Source organism: Astatotilapia calliptera, chromosome 19, assembly GCF_900246225.1.
Source record: "Astatotilapia calliptera chromosome 19, fAstCal1.2, whole genome shotgun sequence".
NCBI classification, from domain to species: Eukaryota; Metazoa; Chordata; class Actinopteri; order Cichliformes; family Cichlidae; genus Astatotilapia; species Astatotilapia calliptera.
This window is the reverse complement of record NC_039320.1, coordinates 67016-74430: the sequence shown is the minus strand read 5'-3', so window position 1 is coordinate 74430 and position 7415 is coordinate 67016. Positions and strand designations below refer to the sequence as shown.

Genomic DNA, 7415 nt, shown 5'->3' with positions numbered 1-7415 from the left:
ACGAGACCAAGTCCAAGATGAGACGAAGTTGAGACGAGACCAAGACCGAGACCAAGACCAAGACAGACAAAAAAGTCTTTAAACTGCAGCCAGATGCTGCTTCGTTTACGGGTGTCAGGCATATTTATGTGTTTTTGCTTTCGCACAGCCCTCCTCACCACTGTCTACTGTCTCACTCACTTACTGAGAGGACAGATGCACCCTCCACTTGACTGTCGCGAAATGCAGATCCAAAAGCAACAACATGGCAGGTCAAGAGACAACAGCAGTATCCTGAGCAGCGAGGGGTCGAGCAGCAACAGCAGTATGTGCAAAAGGCATCAGCAAGGAGAAAACACCATCATCATGACTGGATGGATGGAAATGCGTTTCCAACAAGCTGCAACTTCACTGTGTGTGAATGCAAATTGAGAACAGTGTCTGAGTTGGACATTTGTTACGTTTGGAGTGAAACGGCAATGGAAGAGACAGTGGGCGTAGATTTCGTTTTGGCATTGGTGAGGACCAATGACCAATGATTCAGTTTTTTTTTCCTTTTTGTCTGTGCTTCTTGATAACAAAAGGAGAAATGTACTTGCCTAAATATGCTCTTCTACATGCTTTTAAACCATTTAAAATTACAATTGATAGTTTTATATGTGAGTTATATAATGCTAAATTACAATTAAACAAATGACTAAGTATTTTAGACTTTCAGTCAGCAAGCCGGCCTAAAAATACATCAACGTAAACACACTGGCGACAAACTGAAATACGGCAAAGAATGTGGGAGAAGCTTCCCCACGTCAGGTGACTTAAAACGACATGAACTCTTTCACAGTGGGGTCAAAAAGCATCTCTGTGATCAGTGTGGGTCATCCTTCACCACTGCAGGTGACCTTAAAACACACAAACGAGTCCACACAGGAGAGAAACCATACAAGTGCAGACACTGTGACAAAAGCTTCTCACATTCAAGTAATCGTAACGAGCATGAACGTGCACACATGGAAGGAAACTACAGCTGTGAGCAGTGTGACAAGAGCTTCAGTAATCTCAGTTCATACTCTGCACACAAACAATCCCACGTTACTAATAAACTGTTTCACTGTTACCAATGTGCCAAAACATTCACTTCATTATCTGCTCTGTGCAAACATCAGCGCGATCATGCAGGGCTGAAATCGTTCCCATCACAGGACGACAGCGAATCTGAAGAGAGAGAAACATCCTCTTCTGGTTTCAGAGTCCAACTTAAAACCCTGGAGATCAGGCTCCACAGAGTTCAGATCGGCTCTCCTTAAAGATCTAATGAGGCTATGAATCAAAATGTTCCTGTAGTTCCATTTTAATCTTTATAAATTGTTCTTCTGTAGTGTTTGTGTTCAGTGGTTACCTTTTTTTTCAGTGGTTGGATGAAAAATCAGTTTCCTGTTGTTCAAGTTTTTATTGAATGTATTTTATTAAAGTTCTTAAATAAAGTTAAAAAAAAGTTAAATAAAGAATTGTTTGAACGACAAAGATTTGGAGCCATGATGTCATTTCCTGTATTTCAGAGTAAAGACTGAAGTGACAAATGGAAACATGTTTACAGTCATGGAATAAACACTGATGGGTCATCTGTAGGAAGAACTATTGCTGACCTGACAGACTCGACCTTGTTTACAAAGAAAGAAAGGAACTGATTACATGTGTCAGCAGAGGCTTTCAGGGTTGTTTAGAGTAGAGCTGATAATGTTAAAGAGAACACGGGGATTATGACAATTTAACACAATGATCTGAGAAAAATATCTGTTTCTCTCACTTTCACTGTATTCTGATCAAATTTCCAACATTCTTTTAACATTTCAAAAGAAACCTGCAATTTGTCTTCCTTCCACTTCCACTCTGCTCTCCTACACTGACGCCTGACCAATGTTCCCTCTAAGCTGCAGGCGTGAGCAATTGCGCACTGCAGGCACGGTCTCTGCGCACAGTACATCTGTGTTGCGCACAAAAAAATCCAACCTGAATTGGTTTTCTTCCTGAATACTATCGTTGTTTATATTTACTGCAGGGAGAAACGGTAAAAACGGCGTTTTATAAGGAAAACGCTCGAAAGCCTGTGAGCAAAAAAAAACAAAAACCCCACCCTTTCCTATTGGTCGAAAGATGTACCATGTCAACCAATCAAAAAATTCAATTCAAGTCAACTTTATTTATATAGCGCCAAATCACAACAAAAGTCGCCTCAAGGCGCTTCATAGGTAAAAATGATATTGCAACAGTTGTTTAGGGAGGGGGAAGTTTTAGGAGTGACGGCGTGTTTGAGATGTGAGAGATTTGCCACGTTTAGCACAAATCTTGTGTAGTTAGTGTGTAGTGTAGTCAATACGTTTGTTGTGTGTGTCAGAACAATGAGACGACTGCTGAATGTTACAGGTGTTACAGCAGTGATACATCTCCTGTTGTCAGGCCTGCAGGTATCAGGCTGTTGTTCTCCTTCATCTCATAGTGGACAGAAATTATTTTTGGAGCGGCACAAATAATTTGTGTGGCATCAGAGTCTCACTTTGGGTGTGAGAGGTCCCGGGTTCAAATCCTGGACGAGCCCACGTGTTGTCTATAGAGCCTCTCAGCTGCCACATGCTGTTTAGGCTCCATTTGAAAGAATCTCTGCAGCTGCACACATGTTCCCATAGTCCCTCATACAGGGACAGCTAACAGATCTGATATGAAGGATGTTGTTGGCCTTGTTCTTATTGTTTACCATTTGAATTCTCCAAAAAGTTTTTCTAAGGTAATTATTTGTTATTCATGTTAACAAGATAACACAGAGTTTTATTTTAGATTAAATAAGAGAATTCAATTCAAACTCACTCTGCTTTTCAATCCTGGACACAGTTATTCCCACACCAGGAAGTGATGTTCTGTGTGAGGATGCTCTCCACAGCGCCTGAATAGAAAGTTCTGAGGACCACTGGAAAAACCTGCTAACTTCCTGAGTTGTCGGAGACGGTACAGGCGCTTGCCTAGCCTTTTTGGACTGGACGTGAATGTGAGCAGACCATTTCAGGAATGAGGAGATGTGAACACCGAGAAAGACAATGAAGCAGAAACTGCTAAAAGTGGGATTCAAACCCACACCTCCAGGGGAGAGTGAGCACTAAACACAGCACCTTAGACCACTCAGCCATCCTGAAACAGACTGAACTGAACTGATTTTCTGATAAATCCAGAATCCAGTTTAAACTCCTTCCCTTCACATAAAAAGTCTTGAATGAACCTTTGGTCCAACTGTTCTTCACACCTGACTGGTAACAAGATGGCGCTGGTGTGCGTGGTTGCTTGTCTGTCACTCTGAAGTTTGCTTCTATTATTTCTGACCTGTGTCATTCACCAAACAAAGTCTCTGCTGAGGTATAATCGCCAGACATGATGATCATCTTTTATTGAAAAGGTCGGCACCACCAGGCCTCTTATCACAGCTCCTGACTCTGACCCCTCTGTCTCTGTCCCTTGCACTGCTGATTTTAATAATAATAATGGATTGGATTTATATAGCGCTTTTCAAGGCACCCAAAGCACTTTACAATGCCACTATTCATTCACTCTCGCATTCACACACTGGTGGAGGCAAGCTACGGTTGTAGCCACAGCTGCCCTGGGGGGTGTCATATTAACCCCGCAGGTTCCTCCAGGATCCTTTCCCTCCACGATTTTTAAAAGAAATCTTTCCTAGTATAGGGCAGTCTGTCCTTGACATTATTAACAGCAGTCTGTCCTCTGGTGTGGTTCCTGCAATTTTCAAACATGCAGTAGGGCAGCCACTGCTTAAGAAACCTGGCCTTGATCACACAGTTTTAGCTAATTATAGACCGATTTCCAAGCTGCATTTTCTTTCCAAGTGTTAGAGAAAAATGTTTTGTGTCAACTGAAATATTTTATAGATGTAATGGCATCCTTGAGGTTTTTCAATCAGGATTTAAAACCCTTTATAGCACAGAATCTGCATTCTTAAAGGTTTTTATTCTGGTAACCACGCTGTTCTGGTCTTGCTTGACCTGACTGCTGCTTTTGACACAGTAGACGACAACATCCTATTATCTTGATTAAAGGATGTAGTGGTTATTGGTGGCACTGAACTTAATTGGTTTAGTCTTATTTGGCAAACAGAACTTTCTCTGTCAGCTTCTCGGTTCCAAATCATCTTCTGCTTCTCTGTCATGTGGCGTCCCACAGGGGTCAAGTTTAGGGCTCTTGTTACTGTATGTATTGCCTTTGGGTTTCACCCTTAAAAGGCATGGGATCTCTTTTCATTGTTCCACTGATGACTGTTAAATGTATTTGCCACTAAAGCAGAAGGATGGCATCTCCATAAAACCTCTCTTGACATGTCTAAATAACATTAAAGCTTGGTTGGCTTTAACCCTTTAAGACATAGGTGTCAAACTCTGGCCCGCGGGCCAAATTTGGCCCGCAGCCTAATTACATTTGGCCCGCGAGGCCATACCAAATTACTATTAGAGCTGGCCCGCCGGTCTTATACAGCGCATGTACTGCTAATACTACAACTCCCAGAATGCTCTGTTGGCGCGTCAGCCAGGACAGGACCCATTTGTTGTGATATTTTGATACCATGGTAGCATTTGCTGAGTATTGTTTTTGATGATATTATACAAAGGACCCTGTTTCTGCAATGCCCTTTGTTTGAACGTCATCTCCTCTTGCTGTGTCAACTGAAGATTCTATGGTGTGAAAGTAGATACTAAGGTTGGAGGGAAAACACCAACAAATCACTCTTTTACTTATCACTCCCTTGCAGAAGATGTTTATGTGAAGACCATCTGGGTGGTGTCAGAACTCACGGATGTAGGAGACCTCTGTATAAGATTTATAGGCCTTGTGAGTGCATCTTTATTGCCCTTGCTGAACAAAGGATTCCAACTGTCGAAGGACACCACCCCACCCAGTGGGCAGGGTCTGAACTGAAACTTGTTGTCTGCCTATAAAAACTGCTGCACAAAGAATAAACTTTGAGTTAGTTTGGGATGACAATTTAGAACAGTCTCCGCGTCTTTTTGTTCTTCCAAACTGCTCCCGGTACTCCGGCCGGTGCCGTAATTAACCGTTGATCATACTTGAGAATATTTTAATTGTTATAGGTTAAAGGATGAACTCTGATGATGAAAGCCCACGCCTCAGAGAAACCCGGAATGTAGTTTCTTACACCATTAACGCCCTCTCCTCTGTTGACTGTAGTCATAGCAACCGCGCGAATACTGCCGCGCTACCTCTCCCAAAATGGCAAAAAGAAAGAACGAAAACAGGAGCTTTCTGGACAGGTGGGAGACAGAATATCTGTTTACTTTTGTAAAAGACAGACCTGTTTGTCTTGTATGTGGAGCTCATGTGGCTTTAACCAAGGAGTACAACATTAGACGACACTATGAAACGAAACACCAAGAGAAGTACAAGGACCTGGACATGACTCAAAGGCGCCGGAAAGCAGAAGAGATGAAAAGAAGTTTTGTTTCACAACAGACCATGTTCAAAAAAAGCCATATCACAAAGTGAGGCTGCTGTAAAGGCTAGTTTTGTTGTGGCAGCAGAGATCGCAAAATCAGCCCGGCAAATGTTAGCCTGAGCAGAAACACAGTAGCTGATCGCACACGTGAACTTGCCAACAATCTAAATAACCAGCTGATGGAGAAGGGAAACAGTTTCGTTGCATTCTCCCTTGCTGTGGATGAGAGCAGCGACGCCTCTGATACTGCCCAGCTTTCAGTCTTCATCCGTGGTGTGGACTCAACTCTCTGTGTTACGGAAGAACTTTTAGGATTAAAATCAATGCATGGAACAAGCACAGAGAAGGAAATACTTGAAGAGGTTTCCAAATGTCTAACTGAAATGAAGTTGCCATGGGAAAAACTTGTGGGGTTAACGACAGATGGTGCACCAGTGATGTGTGGTCAAAGGAGCGGACTGGTGGGCAGGGTACGGGAGAAGATGCGAGCGGAGAACTGTGCAGGTGAGCTGACTGTTTATCACTGCATCATACATCAAGAATCACTTTGTGGCAAAGCCCTAAAGATGGAACATGTTATGACCGCAGTAACACGAGTAGTTAACTTTATAAGAGCCAAAGGTCTGAATCACCGCCAATTCAAATCTTTTCTTGAGGAGTGTGGTTCGGAATACGGAGACGTGCCGTATCACACGGAGGTGAGGTGGTTAAGCCGAGGGAAAGTACTGAACAGATGTTTCGAGCTACGCGAGGAAATATTTCAGTTTCTGGAAAGCAAAGGGCAAGACACAGCTGAGCTCAGGGAGCAAGAGTTTCTGTGTATCACACATAAAGTGTGATATCACGAGCCATCTCGATGCGCTGAAGAGTGCAGCTTCAGGGACGGGGGCGTATCATCACAGATATGTACGCTGCAGTGAGGGCTTTTAAAACGAAATTGTGCCTGTGGCAGAATCAGATGCTACAAGGAAACCTGGGCCATTTTCCCTGCTGCCAAACGATGAACATGCAAATCTCTACTGCTGTGTTTCCATGCGTACAGTTTGCTGAAACACTCTGTGTACTCAGTACTGAGTTTACCCGGCGGTTTGCCGACTTTGACGCCCAGAAATGTCAATTTGAATTGCTCAGTAATCCTTTTGCAGTTGACGTGGCAAAAGCTCCAACAAACCTCCAAATGGAGCTGATTGAACTCCAGTGTAGTGACACACTGAAATCAAAGTATGATGCTGTGGGCGCTTGACAATTTCCACATTTCATCCCTGACACAATGCCTGGGCTCCGCACCCACGCTGCTCAGATGCTCTCCATGTTCGGCAGCACTTACCTATGTGAGCAACTATTCTCCTCAATGAAGATGGCCAAAACATCTCACAGGAGACGTCTGACCGATGAACACCTTCACTCGATCCTGAGGATTTCCTCAGCTCAGAGCCTGAGCCCTGACATTGAGGAACTAGCATCCAAGAAGAGATGCCAGGTATCTGGCTTGGACGCATCAGAGTAGATCAGTGTGTAGCAAACTGAGCTATAATTACCATTTTCTTTGTGCAATTTGTCTTGCTACTCCCAGACATGGGCTTGAATGGTTTCACGTTTAATAATATTTTTATTAGTTAAGTGGTTTATTATTGTTATTTTATTTTACATTTATTATTAGCCTAGGGAAAAAGTTTACTGCTAAAATTTAAATCAGGAGGCTGCAAATACAATTTTTATTTAAGAAATGCATTCCAGTGATATGTTATTTAATTGGAATTTCAATTTTGCATGTGTGCAATATTAAGTTATGTATGTTTATATAAGTTATATATCGTTCAGTATTAAGCGTTGCTTATTCCATATTCATTTTTTCAGCAAAACTTATTTGAGTCTGTAAGAAAAGGTTCCTTGTTATATCTGGAGGAAGATTTTTTTCAATAAATATTAA

At 42.4% G+C, this 7415-nt stretch overlaps 1 pseudogene; it reads left to right on the top strand.

Moving 5' to 3' along the window:
• The first annotated feature begins 4665 nt into the window (after positions 1–4665).
• On the top strand, positions 4666–6992 carry LOC113012639 (general transcription factor II-I repeat domain-containing protein 2-like; annotated as a pseudogene).
• Positions 6993–7415: the final 423 nt, after the last annotated feature.